The 15,692-nt window shown below is 39.6% G+C and overlaps 1 long non-coding RNA gene across 1 annotated transcript; it reads right to left on the bottom strand.

Annotated features, from left to right (window-relative positions):
- Window positions 1–12,808: 12,808 nt before the first annotated feature.
- Window positions 12,809–14,543, bottom strand: LOC118165294. Its single transcript, XR_004749969.1, has 3 exons — window positions 14,436–14,543; window positions 13,595–13,766; window positions 12,809–13,132 (listed from the first exon to the last, which is right to left on the bottom strand). It is a non-coding gene; the product is annotated as an uncharacterized LOC118165294 (long non-coding RNA).
- Window positions 14,544–15,692: the final 1,149 nt, after the last annotated feature.

Raw genomic sequence — 15,692 nt, 5'->3', positions numbered from 1 at the left:
AGGTGGGACCAGACCTTCTGTACTTCCCAAAGTGCTGCTGCAGCTGAACCAGCTTAGAAAGTAATTCTGCCACAGGTATCAATTAAGAACAGGCAATGGGGGGAATTTCAGGCTGCAGAGGGGGTAAGAGCAGTGCAGCAGCCATTTCTGGAGCTTTGGTGCTGGCAAAGTCAACAGCAACACTCAGCTTTTCTGTAACTTTCTTAGCTCAAAAGACCCTCCAGCCAAAAGACCATTAGTTGGAATCATTGCATAAACTTAAAAACAATCTTTTTTTCATTTAAGGCTGTCCCACCATTCTATTATCTGTCATTAATTTTCCATATGTTCCCCGTACCACAGCTCTTAGTCTGGGTTCAGTTTACAGAGTTGGATCAGATTTCTTTACAAGCCAGGACTTTTGCTGGCTTGCTTACTAGCTTGAGGCCAGTTATGTTTGAGTGAGGCCCAAGCAAAACAAGTGAGATTTGGTGACTTTCCAGTGGGTAGGCACTAAATTGACATGATTCAAGGTTGTTGTTTTTTAAAAGTTTAAAAAATTTAAAGTAATAGTTCTTTCATTAATTCACAGCTGCTGACTGATACTTGCTCAAATATTGCAGCATCCCCCTGCTTGCTGTAAAGCACAGCTTCTGGTTCTGTTTTCGTTACACTTACCATAATGCAGCAGTTTCTTGGTTATCTTTATTTTTAATCACAGATGGGCAAATGCACTGGTAACTTGGGAGAAAAGTGACTGATGAGAGCAAGATCAGCAAACCATTTTGTTTCCAGTATTTATACTAGATAACAAAGTCCAGTGTTTGCAACTCTCTCTAAAAAAAGCATTCAGTTTCATGTGAAACCCTCCTCTGATTCAAATCTGACTTCTAGAAACATTTATTACACTGTCACAGCAACTCAATAAAAGTAATTAAAAGTGTTCTTTCATCCAAGCCTTTAAGATAAAATATTGAATACCTCGATAATCACTGATCTTCTAACTATATTGTTCTATTCTTTGTTCTTTCTGTTTTTAACTTTATTATTCTCAGAGCATCTGAACTATATTTTAAATGATTTTGGACAAGGACTACTGTAAACTGCCAAGAATATTTGGGTGCCTAATGGAAATGCTAAACTAGAATTTCAAAAGAAATTCAGGAATGAAAGACCTCCAGACCTTTGAAAATCCCCCACTGTATACTCCACACTGCATGTGCATAGAAACTAAGGTAGCAGAATCAGGGTACAGACCAAAGGTGAGACAAAATGAAAGCACCAGTGTTGGGTATTGCATTTCAGGTTGAGCATGCTAATGAGCAGTAGTCTGAAAATTCTTGAGTGAGAAGGAATTCTCACAAAACAATACATCTTATTAGCTTTTTGGGAAAGGGGCATAATGTATATGTGGCAGAGGAATACCCTATCAATTTATAGGATTTTTTATTTTACTAGCAACATTGTGAATAGAATAGAATAGAATAGAATAGAATAGAATAGAATAGAATAGAACAGAACAGAACAGAATAGAACTGAACAGTTCTGACAGAAGAGATTTTCAAAGATCATCAAGTCCAACTTCACTAATGTGTGAATTTAGTTGTTCCAAAGGCATTCCCCTGGTTATGCTTCATAAATTTAAGCACTGTGTTATGGATGTTGTAACAAATGGCATGTGAAAGTTACACAAATGCTGAAAATAAACATCATGTCGTCTAAACTGTTAATATTAGTAGTACTTATCAAGACAACCAAGACCAAGACGCTGTAGAGCTAAGCATTTACTGAAATACAGATAAATATTTTGGTCTGGACACAAGTGGGATTTAGGCCCCACAGCAGTGAAAATTGCTGCTCCTGACTCCTAGGTGTGCACCTGCCTGGTGGGATCCAGAACTTGGGCACTGAAAAATGCAGATAGCCCAGAGGGCTGAGCAGGAACTGCCCAAATTAGCCATTAGGAAATGCTGAGGATATTGAAATTATCTTAAACCTCTCTGGAATTTCGTTGCCTATCTCAAGTCAGGGATCTCCACCCTCCTCCACCAAAACAATGAGAGAAGTGGGTGCTGCTGCCGCTGGGCTGCTTTACGCAATAGGACTACAACTAGGGCACTCCCTCCTGCTGCAGAAGCTCTGGGCTCCCTTCCCTCTAGGCATGAAGGGATCTGTATTATCCACACCTGCACTAAAAACTATCAGGCTATAGGTTATCTTGCTCTGGAACATTCCCACTCTTTCCTTCCAAAGCTGTTTCTTTTGGCATGTTCATGAAATGAACCTAAGGAAATAAACCTAATCTAAACAGAACATCATAGCAACTCTTTTTTTTTTTTTTTTTCCTTTTTTTTTTTTTTCTTTCACATCTAATCTTTTAAGTGGGCAATTTATTAGCTATCTGAGGTTATTCACAAAGTAATAGGAACCTCTTAAATACTGCACCATTGCCATGTCCCAAACTGCATGTGCTTCCCCACAAAACAAAGTAGAGTTGGATAAAGGAAGGTTAAATAGATGAATGTAGAGAAGAGAGAATAACCATAGTTAGTTCTGCAGAATGGAGCAGTTCATACCACCAAACCACAGGGACATCTTTTTTCTTATGTTTGTTTTAAGATTTATGACATGAGGAGGAAAGGAAGGAGATGGAAAGAGGGAGACAATTAGGGAAGAAACCAGAAAGGTTCAGTGACAAAAGGAAACAGATCAGATAGGAAAAGGCAGATTCACAAATCATTGGCAAAAACTGTAGATGTTCAGTTATTATACCCCTGCTAAGTTGGACAGAGAACATAAATGGGGGAAGAGGAGAACCCACACACGGAGCTCACTGAGATCCCTGCAAAGATCAGAACTACGAGGGAACCACCAAATATCCACCAACAACCACAAAAATTGGAGCTGAAAGAGAAAACAGAAAATTAGGTAGTAAAGCCAAGGAAGAGCAGTCACAGAAGCCAAGAAGGCATGAGATGGGGTGAACAGTGTTAAAAGCAAGTGATAGGTAGAAAAAGATGAGGTTGCAGAATAGACCTGTGACTGGATCAGGAAAATCCCGGTGGGGAATTAACTACACACTACGGGTTTCTGTGCTTAGACACAGAAAGCTTTACAAACCAGATTGTTGGCAAAACTTCATGAGTCCCACACTGGAATAATTAAAATAAAAGCTGTTCACTGAAGTTATTTTTGGTGGGCATGTTTGGATCAGAGAGTGGAGTTGTTGAGCACAGTATAATACATGCCAAAAGTCCTATTATGTGCCTGCCACTGCACCCTGCCATACTTGGAAATATGTTCAAAAACTGTGGTAAAGAATCCTTATTGGCTTCACACTTGAAGGACAAACCAGCATTACACGTTTCAGTTGGAGGCTGTAGGGCTGCTGGTCGTGAGCCATTTCTCCGGGAGACGGTGGCCCTCTTGGATGAGTCTGGGCACGGAGACATTTGCTCTGTGACAGACCTCAGAGCGGTCAGGGGACTGGTCTAAATCAGGTATTCCTTAGGGAAATTCCATATCTGAGAAATTATCAACAGATTCACTACACATTTTCCAGAGGAACCAGGGTGTAGAAGTCAATGAAAAGTTATTGAATGCAGTTACTTCCTGTCTGGTGAAATGGGGTGCTCATATTAAATATACTTTCACAGGTGACAGGGGCTGGCAAACCAGATGGTGAAGCATTAAGACCCATTAGAAACCTACCACCCTACTCAGGTATAACAATTTTGTTTTCTTGCAATGGAGTTGCTCAAAGGAACCTAGTGAGAAGCTGGATCTTTTCTGAATGTCCCTTCACCACAGTTTTTTCGCCCAAAAAACTGTATAGTATGAAAGTTGTTGTAAGTTGGAGACAAACAGAATACAAAGAAAAAAAAAAAAAAAAGGTTCTGAAACAACAAATGTGAACCAGAAATTTCAGAGGAGGAGAGAGAAGGTACCTTTTGATTATGGAGATATCAGGCCCAGAGCCTACCACTCCTTGTAAGGAAAACAGGTAGGCATCTAACTAAATTCAAACTTCTGGAACTCCGGGCAGATAACCAGGCACATGGTTTGAAATGGTTGAAGCAACTTTAAAGCACTGCAACAAACAACTGCCCCTATCAATCTACCAGGAACCAGCCTGCTGGGAATAGAAAAGCAGAGCACACATCCAATTCATTAACTGTCCTCCTAGTGAAACCATGGCTGCAGAATAGTGCTGCTTTTCCCCTGCAGTAGACCTATGCCAGCAAGCTTTTCCTCAAGAATGTCTCCTTCCTTTGGCTCCTGATGACTCATAACAGGGCAATTTGCCTTCCTTTTCTCTGAAGGTTATTTTTTCCTCAGCTGGACAATGTAGGTTGACTTTATTTGCTGTTATGCAAATACAGCCTCCAGACAATAACTTTCCAAATCAGGCTTTTACTGAAAAAGAAAAGAAAACAATCTGAGAAGGGCTTTAAAAAAGAAACAGCAGAGATGCATATCTTTGTGGGGTTTTGTGTTGTTTTTTCTTTTTTTTTTTGGGGGGGGGGGGGGAGGGAGGGCAGGGGATTATTGTAATTTGCCAAATTCTTATTTAAACAGCTTAGATTTGTTTAGCATTTAATTCAGCCATCAAAGCGTTAACTAGCATATGTGTGACGGCTGAGACTGTGTTCTTGTGAACTGTTGTATTTCTGTCATCTGAAAGTTAAACACCGGGTTAGGAAAATCCAAATGGTGGCTTCATCCTCAGAATGACAGCAGAAAGAAAAATATTTGCACTTTTTCCCCTCTAAGTAGAGGGTTGGAAAGGAGCAGTTCTCTCAAGACATTCCTTTATTCTTTTGACAGCAAAAGCTGCACTGCTGAGACTGTCTCCAGTCACACGTTACTAATACCCCAGCTTCTACTGTCTGGAGCCCATGCTGCAAATATTGTTTTTCCCAGAAATCACAGTGTTCATTGGCTTTATTTTGTGGACAGCAGACTCCCTCTCTTCCGTACCCCTGCAAAAGTCCAGGCAACTTCTTTTCAATGGGTCCGAAAAAGCTGAACAGTGAAACTGCCAGAGCCAGGACTTGTGGAGAGCTTGCAGAGCCAAAATCTTTCTCTGGCTACACCTATGTAGCTCTGTTACACCCTCCACTGTCATGGAAATTATTTTGTACGTCAGAAAAAAATGATCTTAATAAACTCTATTTATCTTTTTTATTCAGCATCTGAATCTGAGACTTTTGAGGCCAAATTATGACTTCCTAACACTGCCTCTCACTAATTTTTTAATGGGCAAAGCTCAATAAAAACAACCACATTACTCTCTTTCAAATCCTACCTTGAAATGCTCCTTTCCTGCAACAGCCACTTAAAACTTTAATGGCAGTGTGATTACCCCTGCACTGAGGCTGCGCGCTGATGGATTATCACTGCGTTTGTACTCCCTCCTCTTGTCTGTCTCCATCTCTTGACTCTTAGTTTTGTTTAGACTGTGAGCTCTTTAGCACAGAGATTGTTTTTACATTCTCATTTTGGACAGGAGCTAGCACCATCAGCCTAAGTGCTAAGCTAATATAAAGCGTCAACAGGGAAGGCAGCTTTGCCTTGTTTATGAATGACTGCTCTCTTCATGACATTTCAGCTTTTGCTGCCCACAGATAGGAGAAATATTCTTTGTACAACAAATATGAGACACCAGCCTGAATTTTAATCTACAATATTCAAAATTAGAAATGATTTTGAATACTGTTGTCTTACTAAAATCTGGAACATCTTTTTTAAGCTTCTTTAAATGCTTTTGACATAATGTATGTCATAAATACCACTTCCAAATAAATCTTCCTAATTTCTCTCTTCACAATTTCTCCTGCCTGAGAAGAAGTATCAATTTTGAAAGCTTCACAGGCCCCAGATTCTGTTCTTCTTGGCAGGTCTGCAAAAGTACAGCAAGTCCAAAGATGAGCTCCAGGGAGGGAAAACAGTATTTAACACTTATTCATCCCATGCTTTGTTATATTCTTACCTCCCTACACAAGCTTTCTAAAACAATCCCGTCCCCAAAAAATCAGCAGTCTGTTACCTTGTGCATCACCGGCAGCTGAAGCCGAAGCCAGCTCAAGCACAGCATGGAGCCGTACAGAAACACCCATGCTGTTCAGGTGCTCCCTCGCACTACCAAGGGGGTGTCAGCAGAAATGATGCAGCAGCTCTGATATTGGGCTTGTCTTATTTGATAAAGTTGCCAGAGATGGGCTGTCTGCTGTGCTACTTTATTTTCTTACTGGAGAAATACGAGTTACTGTGGTAAAAGTTTCCATCAAGTGAAAGATTCCTGAGCTGGGTTTTTGGAGGTTTTGGGTTCTCACTAGCGGGGCCTGCTGCAGCTGACCTCAGTGCAGTTTACACAGCCTGGCTGCTGGGCTCCCACACTGAAACCATCCAGCCAGTTTGCACAAGTCTCCCATTCTGAAATATGTGTAATTTATTTGAGCTGATAGAGAGGATAAGAATCAACTGTCTGTTTCCCAGTTAATAAAAAACATACAATGAGAGGAGAGCTCTGCCAGCGTATCTTGTTTACTCAAAAATGTTTGGCATTAAATGTGAAATCGGAAATGAACTCATTATCTGATTATTTTCATTTTGAAGAATTAACTGCTTTGGGGGAAAGGCTTGTCTTAAACAGTCCCCTTGTATGGATGACTAATTGCAAATACATATCTCTGAAGAATACAGCAAATTCTTGTGACTTGCAGGGTAGGACAAAGCACTATCAACTTGGACAGGAACATTAGCAGTATCCACCCATGTGATTTATTTCAAAACAGGAGGAAAAGTGTTTAATCTAGCAGTATTATGTCCATGTAGGTGAGAAAAGAGGAGTGTCATGAAAGGCCATGTTCTGTAATTCTCAGCTAGGCAAAGTGGGTAAGAAGCACTTAAAAATTATTTGTAGTGGATTTGCCCCTTTCCCTCCTAATTATATAGCAGCATACATAACTATTACATTTTAGATGTATAAGTGAAAATTAAGACAATTGGCATTGGAATCAGATACTGATCCAGGGCTAAAAAAGTTTTATAAAAACTTCCCATTCTAGCATTCACCCCAAGTCACTCTGGATTAGGAGAGAGCTGTAGACAAGACAGCCCATTGGGCTGCATCCTTTTGTTTTGTCTCCTGCTGCTTCTTTGCTCCATTCTCATCTGTTTGTGCTCAGCTTTCAGTGTTTCTGGTTTGCCCTCTCTGTAGCTGATTCAACAGCTGCTGCTCCTTCTAGGCTTGCTGAGTGCCTCTGTACTCAAAATACTGCCTTCTTTTCCTTCTAGAGACTGGAGTTAATTTTGAAAAGGGTACCATGGAGCCCTCCACTGTGTGTCAGCACTGTTCAACTTAAATAAGTACATGTCCTCCACTGAACATTTGGCTCTTCCTTTTCTTCTCTGACTGAAATATCCCCATCCTCACATGCCCTGTGAACCTATCTACAATATCACAGTGTGCATGACCTAAACTTCCGCTTCCTCTTAGCTACATCTGATTTTTTTTTCCAGCCAGTCCAGCAATCCAGAGGCAAAAGTACATTGAGTGATGTCCAGGGAGGCAGCAGGCCAAACATCCGAGGACAACTCTGGGCCGCCCAGCAATCCAACACACCACTTCGTAGGCTTCCTGCAGCCCACAGACTGTGTGTAGCATGGGCAGGGTCAGCCCAGATGCCTTTCCTCTATCTCAGCCAGCACAGAGAGCACATATCCAATAATTAGAGAGCTGAATCACTACATGCTTAGTCCCTATCATTCAGCTCAGATCTCTTTATGTTACAGCAGAAATGCTCCCAGAGCAGATCCAGTGAGGAATGAGAAGTCACCCTGCCCGGCTGAATAGTGTTAGGATCCCCAAAACACTGCAGCTGCCACTTGTGAGTCTTCCTTAGTCTGAGTTCTCCATTAGAGTACACAGGGAGAAACCAGCTCCCCAGAGCATGAATTCAAGATTCCTAAGTAAGTTTGAAGGACAGATCCCATCCACTGCAATAGTCCTTCTGTTAGTGACCACATAAGAATGGGTGTTTTATATATACTGTGCAATATACTACTGCACAAATACAGGTAGCATTTTAGAGAAAAAAAAAAAAATAAAAGAAAAAAAAGAAAAAAAAAAAAAACACCACTGAAAACATTACATTCCCACCAACAAAGATACACGTTCCCAGACTAATGCTGATGTGACAATTTTCATGTACTCTGGTTTCTCTTCTTTCACGTAGCAGTACACACACCAGAGTTTCCCTTCTCTCCAACAGCTGGTCTAAGGCAGCGAAGGGTCACCAATACTGTTCTGTCTCAGTTCCTGGAGGCTCCCCACTCTGGCAGAATGCCACAATCCCTGAGCAACTTTTTCTTGCCCCAAAAGCTGAAGAAATATTCCCTATTTGAGCTGCTAAATTTTCATTTCCTACCTGACATTGTCTCAACATGAGCAGCATTTTAGAGACTAGGCGTTTGCTCTTATTCCTTCAAATCTCCAAAAGATCTTATTTGCACTGAAAGGTACAATTGAGCATAAACTTTGTGAGTTCTTTGGTATGGCAAATGTAAGCTTTTAAGACAAGGTATTTGAGGTTTTCTTTCCATTAAACTATAGAAACTAATTAACCAGAAAGTGTAAACAGTTAGCAAATGTGAACACAACAGAATAGGCTGTTTGACTCTCTTTTCATTCCAAATGAAATGTAAAAGAGAGAGTAATAACTTTCTCAGAGGAATTTGTCACGTGTTGTTTGTGCATATCTTTCACATCTTGTTCTTTCACAGCCTGTTAGACCCTGGAGTTGAAGCTGCATTCTTTAACTTCCTTCTGTAATCCAGACCAAACCATGGCACCCATAGCTGTGCTTTTATCTCATTGAATTCTAACAGTTCTACTGTTTTGTTTTTTTATATATATATAATAAATAATAATAATAATAATAAATATTAATAAATAATAACAAAGATGCCTAAAATAATTTCTAGGAAGTTGAAAGTTACATCTGCTCCCCACATTACCAAAACCATACAATGGTGCTAGTTTCCATCATTCTTGATATTGCTGTTACTGACAACTTTCAAAACTTGCACCAGCACTAAGAGTTTATCTCATTAAAGAAGGGAAGAGTCAAAAAAAGTGACCATCACCTCATCAACATCACCATCACCAATTAAAGAAAGCAGCTTGATGATCAATGTTCAAGCACAGAGAAGAGCAAACTTGTGCTATTTCCATGGACACAATGCTATCTGCAGTCTTTTTCTACAGTTTCTACTTCTTTATTTATTTCCAATTCATTTGCTTTAATGCAATTTTGGGTTGGGAGAAATACTGCTTCTTTGAGCTGGTTCTGTTGCCTGCTCCTTTCACCTATGGAGAACATGAAGCTGAAGACCCAGTGTCACTTCCGTCAGAGTTAAGCAAAGTCAACCTCAAACCTCAGCATGTTAGTTCACCTCTTTCTCACACAGTACTCTGTCATATAAGCATATGTAAAGCAAGATGATTTCTTTCCCTTGCTTATCCCTGCAGCTTCTACATTATTCGTAAATTTTCATCTGTAAGTTTTGGCTGTCTTTGAAATGGTTTCAGTTTGTCCTAAATAGTAATACTAACCTTCAATCAAGGCGTTCTCTTGCTCTCTTTCAAATTCACATGAGATTAAAATGAGACAGAAATGAGAAGTTAACATTGGCCTTGGGAAGCGAGCTCTCTGGCAGCATGATGCTACGAATGGAAGAAAATGTCTGTGCTGAAGGAGCTGGGAAGCTGCCCTCCAATCCACAGCCTCATATTCTGATCAGGCAGGTAGGTGAGGAAAAGCACTACTGCAAAGCAACTGAGATAATATCAAGATCACTTTGCTAAATGGTTTCTTGAAAACCTATTCAAAATACTGAGAAAAAGCATGGAGAACTGAATCTGTGGAGCTGGCAACAGAACTGGGTAGAGGCAAATAAGCCCACGCTGCCTAATATTACAGACCTAACTGAAGGCTTCCTCCTTGGGAAGAGAAAAACATTGGCTCTTAAGCTGATGTGAAACTCCCTCTCCCTTGAACCTTCCAGAAACTCAAACTCCTAATTTAGGAATCTAAGATGCTTTAGTTAGGCACAAGTACACTTTGTCATGCTAGCAACCTGTTTTGTTTTACACAAATTGGAGGCATTGACAGAAGTTACTTTCCCATGTTGCTTCTCAAAATGACATAGGTATACTGAATCACAACTTCTCTCTGTGAATGCAATTTCCTTCTTTCCAAAAACAGAATAGCAGAAATGTAGATACCTATTTCAAGACATTTTCCCTCGTTTTCTGATTTAAGATCCTTTGAGGACAATAAGAACCCACCTGTTGGTATGAACAAGCTTTGGCTTGGGTGCTTGGTGCTGGATCCCAACCTCATTTTCAGCGCTCTCCTCTTTCATACAGAGCACGTACGCTACAGGACATGAGGCAAGCTGCATAGGCATCTCCAGGTGCATGCCTGGTCAGACCAGATTTGAACTATTGGCTTCAGTCTGCATAGTACATCAGATCTAGCAGTTCAACAAGCTGCACATCCATTACCATTTTAGTCTATCTCCCAGGACTAATGAGGAAAAAGGGTAAAAGTTGTCAGTCCTCTCTGTTAAAGACAGATCTACTCATGCACAGTGTTACGAGCTTTGCTTTTTGTGAGCTTTATTCCTGAATATTGTGTTTTGTTTTCCTGATAAAAATATTCTCAAGAGTATTGTTTATTAGCACCTGGCATATTGAGTGGACAGATTCCAAATATACTTGTGTACAGGAGTGGTTTTGTTTGTTGTACTTTTGGGGAAGGGAGAATTGTATGAATCAGCTTTTCCATCAATAAGCTTTCCCACATCTTCTGGAACCACTCAGTAAGTGTGGGTACATGGGACGATTTCCACACTGCTGCTATTGTTGTTCAGGTTTTCTGTGATTCTGTACCCATAACTGAATGCCAGATGCCTGGAGAAGAAGGGGAAGACATTGAACCAAATTTCAGGCATACATGCCATTTCTTAGTTTCCTTTTTTTTTTTTTTTTCCTGCTGAAATACTAAGATTGAAAAAAAAAAGTTCGGTTTTTTGTTTGTTTCCCCATCATGTTGCATGTTGGTGTGCCTTTAACTTTTTTGCACATATAGTATTCTCTCATCTGTGTTAAAGACCTTCTTAGGGACTCAGCTTTACTCAAAATATAAGGAAGAAACTTCTGTAACAGACAAGCACACTGTCTCATAGTAGAAAATAAAGTAACAAATAAACAGTTCCTATTTATCTTCAGGTTAAATTGGAAGGTGAGGATATGTAACAAAGAACATGTCAAATTCTACTGCAGGTTCTTGGGAAAGTTATGTTACATTAACCCAACTCCATCTGCAGCTTGGGAATTTCAGAGCAGCAGCAGAAATGGTCAACTAGCTTTCAGCTGAGTAAGCACACATTTAATACAGCAGCTTGTTTTAATAAACCATTGTTCTATGTTATATTGAAGGTCCAAGCACAGTAAGGAAAAAAAAAAAAAAAAAAAAAAAAAAAAAAAAAAAGCGCCTTTGGAAAGGTTAAGATTCAAGCAGAAAAATCATATTTATTACTGTCAGAATTTACCACCAGTGCCTGCAAAAGCCCTTAAACTGGAAATTTGTATGTCTTATGCTGAAACACCACAAATGAAGCAAAATACCAGGCAACTTTTCAGGCAGACTAAGAAACTTGCTCATTCCTCATCTTAGCCCATCTCTGAGGATAATTCCAAATAGTAAATTAATTGAATTGATACTGCTGCAGAGGTGCAAGTTTAAGGACATATGAAACAGATGCAGTTATATGAGTATTTTAAGATGAGTATCATTATTTTATGGTACTTCAGAGTGCCCTGTGATTTTCAGGGTAGGTAAAGGCCATGTAGCTTCTTAAAAGAGATTGCAATCCATATTTGCAGATGATTAAATAACCTAACTGCACATGGAGATGAGGAAAAAACATAGAGATAACAGGAATATGCATATAAGCTTTAGTAAAGAGAAATGCACATACAAAAAGCAAATAATTTCTTCTACCTTTCATATGAGACATAAATTAAGTTTGTTTTTTTTTAAAAAAAAAAAAAACTTCAAAAAATCTTCTGGAAACATCCACATGGAAGGAAGATTGCGACCATATGAAATGTCGGCATTGCCGTAAGTCAAGGACACTTCTGAACACATGCAATGGCTATTCTCATTAGCCTTGATGAGATGAAGTGTATCAGAAGTGTAACATGTTAGCAGTCCTATCACAGTGGCATATGTGTTGCACAGATGAGAGCTTTCACAAGACAAAGTTCAGTTTGGTGGTAGGCATCTTTTGTAAAGCTTCTCAGCATTATACCAGACAGTAGGAGGCTCCAGCCCCAGTGGGTGGCTGTGGTGGCCTGGACACATTTGAAACATTGGTGTAGCTCTTATGTCATGTGTCCATTTTTCCCCTTAACCCAACTGTGCTTCAGGACATACAGTGCTGACACCCTCAGCCCTTTCTGGTCCCATACAGTCTGAATTTGTTGTTGCAGTAGAGCAGCCCACCTGATGTCTTGTTCCCAAGACACACTGTCTCTGTCCAACCATATTGCTGTTTAAATAGCAAAAAGTCTTCCCCAGACTTTGATGGACCTTTGTACACCAGTACAATTTTAGGCCTATCTGCCTCTTTTTTTGATTCCTTCCCCCCCCTCTCCCCCCACCAGCAAACTACATAAAGGACAGTGTGACTCTTCTGGGGTGAAGCTCCACAGAACTGCATGATACACCCATTATGAAAGGAGGTACTTGTGCCATCATCTGCACTGTATTGCAATGACTGTTCCTCTCACTGATGCCTCCTTTGGGTCCAGATGATGATGAATAGCCATAATTTCTCCTGCAGTGTAGCTGCAACACTGGAATTGCATAATTATCATATTGTAACCATCCCAGCCCAATATGGGGCCTCCTGTTGGATTTTATGAACTGAAGAGGGATGGGTCTGGCTGATAATTTGGGAAAGAGAAGAGAGGGGAAACCCCCAGCCCGGCAGGAACTGGTGTTAATGAAACAATAGCTGGAACTCTGAGTCATTGCTAAAGCAATGTCCAAACATGAGCATCGGAGGACAAGCTGTACTGCAAAAAGAGAGCTTCTGGAGCAGTTGCACAAAAGGAGACCTAAAAAATGTTTAATTTTGAAAAAATTAAAAATCCCTCTCTGCATTTTTCAAGAATGAGATCAATATCCCCTGGGCGATTTTAAATTTTGTTAGACTCCAGCAATTTTAATTGGATTTTGGCCCATTTTTCACATTTCTGTCTTCCACAGTGGTACAGTACTGTACCTTAAGCAGTATTAACTAATAATTCTCTGTATTCATTTAACATATAGCAAATGAGTGCTTTATTTCCTAACTTAAGCCTTATTACCATGCAGAAAGTTTGAAAAACCTGGTAAAGATGAGGAAATGAAGTCCAAGAGCTGTAGGATTTGTTGAAATGCCATAAAGGAATGCTCTGTTTGGGGCAGGCAGACTGATTATGCGTGTATTGTGATCACAAAGCCAGGAGAGAAAGAGAGAAAAAAACTGAGCTCACCTGTCTGCCTAGGGCCAATCTTTCTGTTTTTTAATGAAGCTCTTGGTCTCACTACCTGAATGAAATCATACTTGGAGAGAGCGTGTCCTTTAGGTCAGAGCTGTAGTCACAAGACTGCCTTTTCTCTCTTGCCACAGAAGGTTTTGCATTTCAGGAGTTGCTGGAATAATCCCTGCAGAAAGTAAACAGGACTCAGTTCAGCTGAATATAATAGATCACCTAAGATTTTAAGTGAACGCTGAGAACTGCAAAGCATGTTAGATGAAAAGTTCAGTTTCAGGGAAAGATATTATTCGCTGCAGATTTTTAAGAATGAAAACACCAGCTGAGTCAAATTATTCCAAAGCCAGGATATTTTATGTATGATCAGCTTAATAAATGGAAAAATGTGTAAATCCGCTCCTTCTAGAGCATTATAAAAATGGTATTATGTAGAAGATTGATTTCCAGAGCTCCCAGGGGTATGCTCTCTTCTCCTGATGCACATGTCTAGGCACCATTAACACTGTTACCAGGGGGACAATATACATGTCAGTATAAAGTACATGATCACAACCTTCTGAATTACGACCCCCTAATTAGCGTCCCTGTGTCAATTATCCCATTCAGGATGTCAAATATTTCACAAGGATTAAATTTCAAAATACACAGACTCTCTGTTTGATATATAAAATCCCAAATGGCTGCTCAACATATATCAATGTTATTATATCACATATAACAGGTAAAAGATTAAACAGTCTTTCAAACACCTCTACAATTTTAAAGCTACTGTGTTTTTGATAGCATTTAATTTGGTACCATAGTTACATCCATATGTTTTACTTGTGGGGATACTTACTGTGCAAAAGGGGGAGGAAAAAAAAAAGTTTCGTGTTTTCAGCCAGCATTTTCCTTTCAAAAATAGTAACAACATTGTAATTCAATACCCACACTGAACCTCTCTGACCCCTGAATCCAAAACTGAAGGGTAGGGGAGAGAAGGAGAGGAAAAAAGACTGGGGCTCCACTGTGGCTACGTCAGAGAAACCTTTGCTTCATCACATGAGCCTCACTGCCAGGAGGCAAAGAATGTGCACGTGTGCAGCCACGGCATAAACGTATCCATTTGGAAGTGTTTGGGCTTTCAGATTAAATCAAGCTTTCCCTAAGAAATCTGGCTTTCTCAATACACGTTAATATTCAAGTTATAAAACAAACTTGGCCTTAGTCTATTACAGGATGTAGATCTCCAGGTGAGTAAAATAACCTTGGGCTGATCCAACAGGGCAGAAGTATACACCTAAATTAAAATCTCTGTGTAGTACCCAGCCTGAATTGTTTGCAGGCTGAATATGAATGGGTGAATCATGATCTAAATTATTTTACACCTAAGACAGCTTTAATGCTTCACAATTTGAAAACTTTTAAAGTTAAATGTCTAGTTTAACTTGTTAACCTTTCCTTTAGCTACTACTTTTTCAGGCTCTTTTCCACAGATATCTTTATCAAAAAGCACTTGCATAAAAATGCTCTAATAAGTAAATTTACTGACTGAACCCAGAACAAAGAATCTTAATTGACTATTGAAGAAAATGCACAGAAAATGACTTTTGAGTTTAGAATTGTAAATATTGTCAGAAGCAGAGCCCTCACAATGACACTTCTTTATTTTAGATAGGGGCAAGTACTAGCAAGCCTAATCTGCTCAAATTTTGTCATTAGACCACACAATAGACTACTCTTGAGCAAGCAACAACCCAAAAATTAGTCCCAAAAATAATTCAGGAAATAATTTCAAATATCAAAGCAAAGAGGACCGTTTGGCTGCTAAGAGGCAAAATGTAGCAAATAAACTGTTTATTACAAAGAAATTGTTTATTATAAAGAAATATCTAGAGTCCCAACCAAAGGCTTCTTGTACTTCATTTGTGTTGCAATGCATATGACGTGATCTGAAGGTAACAGATTAGAAAGAGCCAAAAGTTAATAAAATAGAAAGGTCTAAACTACAGTGTCTCTTAAGATCTCAGGCCAGCCTTAAGAAGAGAGGGGGAAAGAATGAGAAAGAGGAGAAGAGAAGAGAAGAGAAGAGAAGAGAAGAGAAGAGAAGAGAAGA

This window comes from Oxyura jamaicensis, chromosome 3, assembly GCF_011077185.1.
Source record: "Oxyura jamaicensis isolate SHBP4307 breed ruddy duck chromosome 3, BPBGC_Ojam_1.0, whole genome shotgun sequence".
Taxonomy (NCBI): Eukaryota; Metazoa; Chordata; class Aves; order Anseriformes; family Anatidae; genus Oxyura; species Oxyura jamaicensis.
Note: the sequence above shows the minus strand (reverse complement) of the source record. Positions and strands in the feature narration are given on the sequence as shown.